Here is a 12,993-nt window from a genome sequence, read left to right on the forward strand (position 1 = left end):
AATCCACTGTCCAAACTTCACGAAATAATACAATGCCTGCTGGAGTGCCACATTACATGTCCATAGCAAACAAATGACAGATCAGTTAAGTTAATCAACAACTTCCCCAAATATACACGCCTGCCAGTGCAAACAAATGACAGATCTGTCATAGTTAAGCCAAGAACCATACCTTCTCTGCACAACAAAGAAACCTCCTGCCAGTGTGAATCCCTTCGAAGGCAACACGCCTTTCTGCTGCCTTCCCGTGTCCATGGCACAAAACATATAGATCTGTCTCAGGGCCCTCGGAATCTGAGTCTTTGGTGCTAGCAGGAACCTGGAGTGCAAAGGAATGACAGAGATTTGGTCCATTGTTTGAAAAGAAGCTCATTCCAAAAATCCCCAAATATCAAACCCTAACCCTAACTCTGAGAGCTGACCTTAATGGTGCCGTCGTCGGAAGCTGAGCTCATGTACTCCCTGGTGTGCTCGCTGCTATCCGACCCATCACTCCACGACACCATGGCGCTGCGGCGGCGGCGCGGCGCGGCGGCGACGGGTGCGGCGACCAAGAACAGAGCGAGAGCGAGAAGAGAGCGAGCGAGGCAGAGTGGAGAAGGAGTAACGGTTCGCACTTTTGACTGCTAGGACCGAACGGCGCCGTCTAACACCGTCTAACGGCTGTCGGGGCGGCCTGGAGTGCCACGTACGTGAAAAAGGGCCCCACCTGTCATAAACTCACTTAACTCGGCCCGATCCGCCGATCAGTGTTTTTTGCAAAACAATTACGCTAGACGTGGTGCTTTCTGCAACGATTCTGTATCCTAGTTTTTTTTCACAGACCTAGCCCTGAAAGTGGTGGTTTTATGCAATTTACTCAAAAAATTGTATGCATCAGATAATAGATGTGGGAAGCTTCCCAAACATAAACTCCCACTCCCAAAATGTTCATGTGTTAGTGGGTAATGTTTGGCAGGATGGATTACTAGCTAACCCGAGGAACCATCTCACTAATGCAACTTCCATTTAATTTGGTCATCCAAGGTTCCCATAAAGGTGAAGATCTTTGCTTGGGTGCTTTTCTCAGATCGCATAAAATCCAACGAAAACTTGTGTCACAAGAATAATATGAACTCGACGGCTTGCCCCTGGTGCTACACAATTGTTGAGGACACCGCACACATTGTCCTACTTTGCCCCTCGGCGGCTCAACTGCGGCTGGACCTTGCCATCCCGGATCCACCGTCAATGGACCTCATTTGGGATGCTATCCCGGATCTTGCCATCCCGGATCCACCATCAATTCAAATACATGGAACTCGGTGCTATTCAATATCCTATGTAGGAGTAAGAATCTAGAAACGCGACAGTTTTCTATGGTGAATCTCACAGCTCACGACCTACGTACCAACTACCATTAGGAACATTGTACATGATTTATCTCTTTGGACTTTCGATTCTCTGATCAGTCTGAAAAGGTTGCAACCATATCATGGTGGTAATATCTTTCCTCGTGTCACGTCACTACTAGGGTGTCTTTGGTTGCCTGGCTATCGTTCATTGGACAAGGGATAGCCACTTAGCTCTCCAAATCTCTCTTCCGTGAGTGGCGACGGCTGCAGATGAAAGCATCGACGGAGCAACGACGTGGCAGAGGAGGCATGAAGGGTCGGTCCACTGATCTGGTCGTGCCCCCCTCCTCCTTGGAAAAGCGGCGCGCGCCGGGCGGAGGAGGTAGTGCCGGCAGAGCTGGCGGCAAACCGGCGCGTGGGCGCGACTAGAGCGGAGCACGACTAGCGGAGCGGAGCGCGCGGGCTTGACTGGACTGGCCGAGTGTTGCCGTGCGTGGTGTGCAAGTGAGATGTGCGTGTGTGGCTTTCTGCTCCAATCTCAGATTTTCTTGTTGGTTTTCTGATGCAGGAGCTTCAAGAAAACAAGGGACTACGCGAGCTAGATGCATAACGCTGTCTTTGATTTTCTTCAATTGCTATCCTCAACGCTTCATCCTTCAAACCAAACATAATAACCCCCGTTCCACAATGTAGTGCGTATAGATTTTTTAAAAAGTCAAACTTTATAAACTTTAACCAAGTTTGTAGAGAAAAACATATATATCTAGAATACCAAATACATATCCTTAGATACACCATAAGACGTACTTTTATATTGTATATATTTGGTATTGTAGATATTAGTTTTTTTTCATAAACTTGGTCAAAGTTTGTAAAGTTTGAATTTCCAAAAAATCTATATGCACTATATTATGTAACGGAGAAAGTATGGGTTAACCTCATCTATCCAACCGAAGAAAAAAAAAGGATACCATGAACCAGCTGGTTGGAATACCAAACCTCCAACGTTGTCCGTTGAACCAAACACACGAATTTTAAGTAAAGCTCTCCCACGCCCCCGGTGTGATTGTTCAAAATAAAAACAAACCCGAAGGGATCCTAGTCATATATACATACCCGAGGTCGAGGGCATTATTAAACAAAACTCGAATTTGGAATACAACACAACGTTCTTATAAAGTTTTCTTAAAAAACGTAAATTTGGAGTTTCTCACAAGTAATTCACAAATGTAGCCTAATCTCTTCTCTATCTCTACTACCTAAAACAAACGGAAGGTTCCGTCTCCCCTCTTACGTTGTCCTTTCCTCTGTCCTCTCCCCGATTCTCCCACGCACAATCACCGCGTCTGAAATTACGGGGACGCAATTTCTCATCCAATCTGATTTTAAGCCCTCCCGCCCATCTCCGCCCGTGGGCGCTGCCTCCTCGCCTCAGCACAGCCGCCACACATACCCATCCGAGCACGCCTCCCATACTCCTCTCTTGAAGCCGCCGCCGACGTCCCTACCTCCTCCTCCGCCAGGTGCACATCAGGGTGAGGCCCTGCTCCCTCTCTTCGCAATGATGGGAGACATCAGTGGTGGCCGTGGATCTGGCGGCGACGTGGACAGATTCCTCCTCTCTCTCCCCATGTTGCTCCAGCAGGTGCAGCGCGCCTCGAGGTGCTCGCGGGTATGGCTGCAGCAAACGCCGGTTGGTCGTCTTCGAGGCTGTCCATGCATGAACCACCTAGGCGAGCGAGCAGAGACGAGCAAGCGTATTCCTGCAGTTGAGCCTCCCCGCCTCCAAGCTGTGTCCTAGATGAGGTCGTCGCTCCTTCGATCTGTACCCTAGCTCGCCTCCGTCTGTAGGAGACCTACCTCGACAAGGTTGTGGGTCGCCTGCTCAAGTACAAGGACGCAGGTGAGGTAGGCGACCACGATGCTGCACATGGTGGCGTCGATGCTGGAGTCCCTGAATGACTATATAGCTCTTTATTATCTATGTTGAATGACTGAATGGTGACGCTATACTGAATCTGTTAACTCCTCAGCCCTTCACCACATTGTTTGTTTTGATATTCTATAGTACCGGGATTAAGTTACCTAGATTCAGAAGTTACTTTAATAGTTTGGGTGGCTGGGTACTTCCTGTATGGAGCATAGTTTTCTTAAATCCCAGCTTTCTTGCTGCACGTAGCTGTCTCAGTTCATATATACCTAGCTACATTTTACTCGTACATCATATAGGATGCAGTCCAGGTTAGGAAAAGGAGGCCTTATAGTCCAAGACAATATTTTCTCAACTCTAGGCCAAGTTTGCTACTAATGAGAATCATCGACAAGTTGCATTTTTCCTTGTGGGTATTAGGAACTGTTCAATACTTCTGTTTAACACGCTCAAGTAACTTTGTAGCATAACAAGAGTCATCTTATCTTATGGAGTACTTCAAACTTTGCTTGTATTCTTGAGAATTATATTAAGGACCTGACACTTGGAATCTAATCTATCCTGAATCTCGCATAGGAACGATTTTCCAGACTGAAGATAGTAAAGTGTGTAGGTCCATTCTTACAAGTTGACGATCCTTCTCTTGGACACCAACCCTGTAATTCTGTATTTGGGAAATACATTGTTTGCGTGATTAACAGGTAAGGTATGCAATAGCACAGCTCTTTGAATTACAATGGCAATATATTTTATAAGACAAGTTATAGTTTCTCAAGCTGCATCCTTCCCTTAGAAAATTAAATTTCCAACATGGAATAGCTGCAGTTGGTGCCGGCAAACATTTTAGGTTACAAATTCTTTTGCTTTCAATATTTATGTGGTATTAACAGGTGTACAACAACTAGATAGGGGGAGAGGAATAGAGACGGGGGGAGGGGGGCGGTGGTTATTTAACATGCATGAGGATCATAAGTATATGTTTGACACAATTGATGTTGAACCACTAGATTTGTATGTCCGGCATGATTGATATTTGAACCACTAGAATTTGTATGTCCGACATGATTTGAAGCACTAGAATTTGTATGTCCTGACATGATTGATGTTTGAATCGCTAGAATTTGTATCCCGTTGCAACGCATGGGCACTTAGCTAGTGTACTATAACAACTGACGATACATGTTGTGTTGGCGGCGCACGCAAGTAGGGTGATGTATGAACTCTGAAAAAAAAAACTAGGGTGATCTATGGCTTAATGTGATGAGGTGAGAGGTTGAGGCAAGGCAACATAAACAATCGGCAGCTCCTGCTCATCCATCACCACCTTACCGGCCATCCTTGGTTTCTCGAAGTGCTCAGCGTCAGCGATATCGCTGTCTGGTGCAATCAGATGGTCGTCCTCCCTCACCCTTCTGCTCTGCACAAGGAACACGTCGTTGCACTGCATGTCCGGTGGCGCCGCGGCTTCCCCCCATGCTCGCATCGTCGCAATCTCTTTCTTCTGGTTGCGCGTAGTACTTGTCCTGGTTCATCTTCACGTTGAACACGATAGTGTCACCCGTCATGTTGGTCAGCTGCAGCACGCACCGGACCTCCTTGTTCAGCTCCAATGGGAACCGTAGCTCGAGAGGGTCGATTATGGCACGCATTTTGGACTCAGGCTCGGAGTCCTGCGTGCATGGAAGAAAGAGATTAATTAGTTCGCGCTTCATTTCACAATCTTTTGCAGGATATCTGTATTTCGGCTTTCTGAAACTAATTGTATGATCCAAATCAGAAATCTCTTTTTAATTGTATATGATCCGAATGATCAGGTTCATTTGAAGTGCGGGCAAGGAAGCATGAAACAAAACCCAACAAGAGCCAAATTATTACATACCTGGCTTGTGGATGACCTTTTCATGGTATCTATCTTTCTGAGCTCATCGACAATCTCAGTTATGGTAGGCCTTAACACTCGGTCTGCCTCCACACATCTTAATGCTATTTCGATGCATTTGTTCACTTCCTGTGATGTATGCCACGGCATTGGCTGGAGCCTTTTCCCCCAATTTCCACGTACCTATAGAAATGAAACTTCATTTCGTTTAGTATAAGGTACAACAAAAGTACTTCAGATTTGAAAATATCAATTTATTTCCAGAATACAAAAACCGGTATTCTTCTTACGAGCTCAATAAACTCTTGTGCAGTACTCATATCTGCAAACTTCGAGTAGCCTAGAGGTCCTGCCATAATCTGAATGATTATAACACCTAAGCTGAACACATCAAACTTCGGAGAGATTTTTCACTTCTCGATGTATTCCGGTGGCATGTACCCACTGCATGGTATGAAATTGATTATTATCACTATTACTATGAAAAGGCGATAGAATAACCTATTTTCTCAGAATTTACATCAACTTACGGTGTCCCTATAAACTTTTTTGTTGTAAAGGTTTCTGTCGAAGCGAAGAGTCTTGACAACCCAAAATCTCCAATTTTTGGTGTCATATGTTTATCCAACAGTACGTTTTCAGGTTTCAAATCCAGATGGTAAATAGAATCTTTGGATCCAGTATGAAGGTAATCTACACCTTTACAAATTCCTTTAATAATTTCATAACGTGTATTCCAGTCAAGTCCACATGATTCATCTGTAGAAGACACATAAAGTATTGTATTATTAAGAAGAAAATATTTATGTGGATAAATTTTCTTTCATGCAAAATATATATTAGTATAGTGTAGGTGTATATATAGACATACCGGTGTATATATAGACATACCGGAAAGATGTTTGTCAAGGCTCCCAGCCTCAAAATATTCAAAGCAGAGAGCTCTTTCTGCCATCTCAGCAAAACTAAATCCTCCATTGTGCTCAAAATGTTTATATCGGATCTCGTAGCAGTAGCCTACTAGTCGTACGATATTTTGATGGTTTACTCTCATAAGGTTGTTGAACTCCTTAAATTGCTCGTCATCAAGTCCTGGCATGTGGTAAAGCTTCTTCACAGCAATCGTTTCCCCATTATACAATCCCTGTTAAACACATACATTAAAATTCAAATAGCCGCTAGGGGCTATAATTTATTGGCAAAGAAAGCCAAACAGAGTTACAAAGAATGAGTTCAACGGAAAAAAAAAACGTGAGGGGATTTCAGAAGCAATACCTTGTAAACTTCTCCATAGCCACCACGACCAACTTTGTGCTCCTCGGAGAAGTGATCAGTGATTTCTTCCAGCCGTCGAAATGTAATATCCGCGGGCGTCGAAACCTGTTTGCTCTGACTTGCTGGCCATGATGTTCTATATCTCCTACTAGGACAAGGACTAGCTAACTTCGAGGTCCTGTCTATCTACACATTGTAAGAACACAGAAATCCCTTCACATGATCAACAAACGGAAGCTACAAGGAATTCAGACGAATGTACTGAAGAATAACCAGCAGATGAAGGACACAAACTTGAGCATGCATAGAAGCAATCACGCACTAACCTGGAGAAAGAGAGAGGACTGGCCTGCAGAGGTTGGGGGTGTCGTGGAGGGCCGGAGGGGGTGCGTTGTGCGTTACGAAGGAGGGAAGGAGGAGAGGCTAATCAAGTAATCATGTAATTATTATCGCTAATCAGGAAACCGTCTACCCAGCTCGATTGCATCAAGTTGAGGTTAGGTAGGAGCCAGTGGGCTCAGAAAAATATTTTTCGATCTCGAACCGAGATTGATACCCCCTACGCAACGAGCAGTTGACTTGACCCCAATGTGTTCGGTTCCCAGCCAGTGGTCGGCTGTTTCTAGCGGCCATGAGCTTGAGCTACTTGCATCCGTACGCAGTATTCTATTTGCAGAAACACTGGCAAAGTCTGCGCTCCCCGGCAATGCGTGGAAGTGCATGCATGATAGAATGACCGTGAGTAACAAGAAAGGTGTAAAAGAAAGGCGTTTTTTTATCTTTATTACTGCCATGCTACAAATGCCCGGATTTTTAGAAATATTTTGTCGATGCCAGGCATATACTAGTAGAAGATAAAAGAGGGAGGCCGTGTTATGAGGACGGCAGGGGCTAAACATCTATACCAGGATCTTTGATGCCGCGAGAATAATTGTCTATTACCCCGATCACTTGATCACGTTATGTTTGTAAACTCTTCCTTAATTAACGCTATGAGGCAAAGTTTTTGCCTTCAATTTCGGAAAAAATGCTAGCTGCTGATTAGCGTGTAAACACTTATTTTGGGACGGAGGGAATACCATTTTAGTTGTTCCGTTGCCCTTTGAAGCATATTCATTGTTAGTGCCTTAATTAACTAGGATCGGATATGCAAGCAACTCGCTTAACCGTGCCGGCACGAAAGTTCCATATACGTGAACCGAGCAGCCGCAGCTATTGACTTTATATAAAAAAGTATGCGGTCAACTGTTGGGGGTCTATACTTTTGGAAAGGATTTGGGCCGCATCAGCCTTGCAACTAACCAAAATTAACCTACTGTCCTTACTTAAAGCCCCTTGGCGATCACCGTGACCTAGCTACCCTCTCTGGTCCACGATACCGAGTACAAGTTGCATAAAAGGAGATCGAGTGCAAGCAACATGAACATTGTTCCTCATTTCCGTGCGCACTGCACAGCGTTACAGCGCATTGATAATACCAGCATATAGCGCGCCCCAGTCGGGTGCGGATTTTTGGAGGCCGAGCTCCAGTGAGCTCGGTATTTTGAAACAAATTTAAAAGCATATTTAAAAGTTCCAAAAAATTCTGAAAAAAATCTATGATAACATATATGTATTCCGCAAGAACGTGTTAAATTTCGTCAAAAAATGTTGTGATTTGTAGGCTGTACAAAAATAAAAAATTTCTCGCCCAATAACAAAAATAAAAGGCCCATTAAAAAATGTGTATTTGTCTTTTTTCTGTATGCGACATGTAAACATATAATACTGTGAAATTTTGCATATATGTAGTATACATGTGCATTCGTGTTCAAAAAATAAATTTGGAATTTTTCAGGCTCAAAAAAAATAAAATTTGAAAACGAGCTCACTAAAGCTCGGCCTTCGTTGGCATTTTCCGGCCACAATCCACATACACGCATCCGCCACCGACTCCTGCCAAAACAGCCTGCGCGCCTACGGTTTCGCTGCCGCGCGCTACGTGCACAAGCCCAACGACTCTTGAACAAACGAAAACAAATACACCTACATCTACATGGTGTATTTGCCCACGTCAAATTGCATTTGTTTGTTTGCGGACCAACCTATGGTCGAATGGTTAAAAGGACTGTGGTATTCCCAGCCCACTAGGGTTCAAGTCTTGATGCTCGCATTTATTTCTAGATTTTCGGTGATGCGCATTCAGTGGGAGGAGACTTTTCTGTCGACAACGAGTTGCTTATTGCGACTTCGTAAATTTCAAGATGATATGTCGGCTCAGTTTTTCGGAGGTGCTCATAGAGGTAGGATGTGTGTGTGGATCCCCCTGGGTGAGTGTATGCGCGTGTATATGAGCACTTGCGTCTATAACATGTTCAATTTTTTTGCATTTGTTTAACTAATCCATCGATTCAGTCTTGTCTTAAGTCTTCCATGTAATTTAAAGATGACAATAAAAATACGTCTATAATGGGTTGTCTCATAGCCTTATCTTAAATATTAGTTATTCCTAAAATGCCATGAGACATTTGTGCTAAGGGCATCTACAACGCCGACCCTCAAACCACCCGCATACGTCCGGACCGCGCTGTCTCCCGCAAACCAGAGACAAACAGGACTTTGTGGGCGTCCGGACACCACCCACTCCCGCTTCTGACCGCCTTGACCCACCCAAACCTCCTGCTCCCTCGTCCGCGCACGTTCCCGCCCAGTGCCATATGCCCACATTCATGTCGCTGTAGAGCATGATGCTTCACATTGAAGATGGCTCAGGGCGGACGCGACCTCTCAATGCCTACTCCATAGAAGCGGCGCGCCGGCAGAGGGCGCCGCCCACTGCATGCCCGGCTGAAAACGCCTTCATTAAACTCGCGTGGAAGTGGAGAAATCTACTCCGGCCACACGTCCGTTCACAAGCGTTCCGGCATTAAACACAATGTCGGGCAAGCTCCTCCCATCCGCCCGCTATTTAAAGGAGGTCAGAAGCCGGGGAAGAATCGCACCACTCCACCGCTCCCCATCTCCTCCTTCCACCATTTTCTCCACCCTTTCGGTGGCATCCGACGAGCAGGAAGAGTAGTTCTCCGGCATAAAAGCCGGCTTGGTAGCCCGCCGAGCCCGCCAGATACGAGCGAGACAACTCACTACTCCGCCTCCAAGCCAGACGGAGCAAGTTGCCGCTCCAAGCTGGCGTGTGGTTCAGCAACTCACCACTCCAAGCCAGCTCGTGGAAGAGTGGCAAGTTTCTCCAGGCCGGCACGAGCATTGTCGCTGCCGTGGACGACATCATGTCGTACCACGCCTCCCGTGCCTGCGACCGCGCCATCTGCCGTCAACATGCACGTAGTCGCGCCTTGCCAGTAGAGAAAGAAGCCGGTTGCGTGGAGATCAACGAGTTGGAGGCCAGCGTGCTGCGCCCGCCGCCATCATCGGGGAGAAATAGAACACGGGAGGCCACCGCCATTTGGGTTCAATGAAGGCCACATTAGACGAGAGCTACTAAAAAATACACAATATGAGCTTCATATTCACCACATGTTTCTAATCATCTTCATAAAAATGAAGGCAACATCTTCATACCTTTTTTATGAAAAAAATACCCCATATATTAAGTAATTAAAATGTTATCACAATCATTCGTTATAGCATGCACCACACAGGGTGAATAACTATTTAGAAGAACCATCAGACCTACTGTCGGAGCTAAACTTCGCAATCTCATGTGCCACCTCATTGGCAAGCCGGTTATTTTTAGAGATCTTAACATTCAAACAACCAAGAAATACTAAAAGCCTCATTCTTTAGATCAACAAGAGGAGATATGTCAAGATTTTGATTTGCAAGGAACGCTTCTACAAGGCAAGTCCGAAGTTCAGCTTCATTCGCACTGGTACACCGTCCAATAATGTCCCAAGAGTAAATGATGATATCGCTAGAAGAGTTTCTAGCAACAACTGTTGGAGATATGCCCTAGAGGCAATCGTGTACGATGATATTTTCTATGTGTTTATGAATAAAGATAGTCATTGGACATTATCAATGATGTGTATCAACAAGTACGTGACTTGTTTGTGGGACTATGCATTGTATGATGACTGTTCTAAAAGGTCCCTAGTCGAAAGGGCTGTGAAGACGCGCAGCCGAGTAGACTAGCATATGACACGGTCGATGGCTTGGTCTCACTAGCCATGAAGCATTGGATGCTAAGCAGATAATATGAACTCGAAAGGATCTGGTCGGATTCGACATAGTCGGATCCGAGTGGAGATAAGGTCCAAGTCGGCCAGACCCGACTATGAGACGCAGCGATATGTCATCTGTGAGTCTCTAGTACAACATACGTTCCATGTCCTAAGACCTGAGCTGGCGCATGTACTCGGGATGGTGACGGACTTGCTTTGGGCCAACCAAATGCTACTCGTGACTGGGTAGTTACAAAGGTAGGTTTCGGGCTTGTCCTGTCCCATGCTGCGAGACATGGTCGATCAAGATGAGATTTGCCCCTCTGATCAGGAGAGATATACTCTGGGCCCCTCGTGTGATCTGACAAAGATAATGTTGCAGAATGTTGCATAAAATAAAAAAATTCCTACGTTCACCAAGATCAATCTAGGAGTTCATCCAGCAACGAGAGAGAGGAGTGCATCTACATACCCTTGTAGATCGCGAGCGGAAGCGTTCAAGAGAACGGGGTTGAGGGAGTCGTACTCGTCGTGATCCAAATCACCGGAGATCCTAGCGCCGAACGGACGGCACCTCCGCGTTCAACACACGTATGGTCAGCGAGACGTCTCCTCCTTCTTGATCCAGCAAGGAGGGAAGGAGAGGTTGATGAAGATCCAGCAGCACGACAGCGTGGTGGTGGACGCAGCAGGGATCCCGGCAGGGCTTCGCCAAGCGTCCGCGGGAGGGAGAGGTGTAGCAAGGGGGAAGGGAGACGCCAAGTGCAAGGGGTGCGGCTGCCCTCCCTCCTCCCTCTTTATATAGGGTCCCCAGGGGGGCGCCGGCCCTAGGAGATTGAATCTCCAAGGGGGGGCGGCGGCCAAGAGGGTGCCTTGCCCCCCAAGGCAAGTGGAGGCGCCCCCCACCCTAGGGTTTCCAACCCTAGGCGCAGGGGGGCCCAAGGGGGGCGCACTAGCCCACCAGGGGCTGGTCCCCTCCCCACTTCAGCCCACGAGGCCCTCCGGGATAGGTGGCCCCACCCAGTGGACCCCTGGGACCCTTCCGGTGGTCCCAGTACAATACCGGTGACCCCCGAAACTTTCCCGATGGCCGAAGCTGCACTTCCTATATATAATTCTTCACCTCCGGACCATTCCGGAACTCCTCGTGATGTCCGGGAACTCATCTGGGACTCCGAACAACTTTCGGGTTACTGCATATTCATATCTCTACAACCCTAGCGTCACCGAACCTTAAGTGTGTAGACCCTACGGGTTCGGGAGACATGCAGACATGACCGAGACGCCTCTTCGGTCAATAACCAACAGCAGGATCTGGATACCCATGTTGGCTCCCACATGCTCCTCGATGATCTCATCGGATAAACCACGATGTCGAGGGTTCAATCAATCCCGTATACAATTCCCTTTGTCAATCGGTACGTTACTTGCCCGAGACTCGATCGTCGGTATCCCAATACCTCGTTTAATCTCGTTACCGGCAAGTCACTTTACTCGTATCGTAATGCATGATCCCATGACCAGACACTTGGTCACATTGAGCTCATTATGATGATGCATTACCGAGTGGGCCCAGAGATACCTCTCCGTCATACGGAGTGACAAATCCCAGTCTCGATTCGTGCCAACCCAACAGACACTTTCGAAGATACCCGTAGTGCACCTTTATAGTCACCCAGTTACGTTGTGATGTTTGGCACACCCAAAGCACTCCTACGGTATTCGGGAGTTGCACAATCTCATGGTCTAAGGAAATGATACTTGACATTTGGAAAAGCTCTAGCTAAACGAACTACACGATCTTTGAGCTATGCTTAGGATTGGGTCTTGTCCATCACATCATTCTCCTAATGATGTGATCCCGTTATCAATGACATCCAATGCCCATAGTCAGGAAACCATGACTATCTGTTGATCAACGAGCTAGTAAACTAGAGTCTTACTAGGAACATGTTGTGGTCTATGTATTCACACGTGTATTATGATTTCCGGATAACGCAGTTATAGCATGAATAATAGACAATTATCATGCACAAAGAAATATAATAATAACCATTTTATTATTGCCTCTAGGGAATATTTCCAATAGATAAGCATGGCCATGCGACCAGGATTATGAGATAATCCGGTTTGTGGTCGGCATCACTGGAACGAGAAAGAGGTCGGGCTAACACAAGGATGACAGACTCGCCTTGAGCCCGACAACATATATTGTGTGGCAAAGGGAATAGAAGTGTGATGTACCGGTTAGCCTAACCAGCTCCATCGGACACTTGGACTCGGCACGCTTTGCTAGAGGCCGCTACTGACTAGCCGAGTCGGATGTGATCTGACTCGCGACCAAGTGAACGAGAGCCTAAGGGGTCACGTGCTTAAGGGAAGGAACCTGTGAGGTCCGATCCAACTCTGCGAGTC

The 12,993-nt window shown here is 46.4% G+C and overlaps 1 pseudogene; it reads right to left on the reverse strand.

Annotated features, from left to right (window-relative positions):
• Window positions 1-4,117: 4,117 nt before the first annotated feature.
• On the reverse strand, window positions 4,118-9,722 carry LOC123115107 (putative receptor-like protein kinase At4g00960; annotated as a pseudogene).
• Window positions 9,723-12,993: the final 3,271 nt, after the last annotated feature.

This window comes from Triticum aestivum, chromosome 5B (assembly GCF_018294505.1).
Source record: "Triticum aestivum cultivar Chinese Spring chromosome 5B, IWGSC CS RefSeq v2.1, whole genome shotgun sequence".
NCBI lineage: Eukaryota > Viridiplantae > Streptophyta > Magnoliopsida > Poales > Poaceae > Triticum > Triticum aestivum.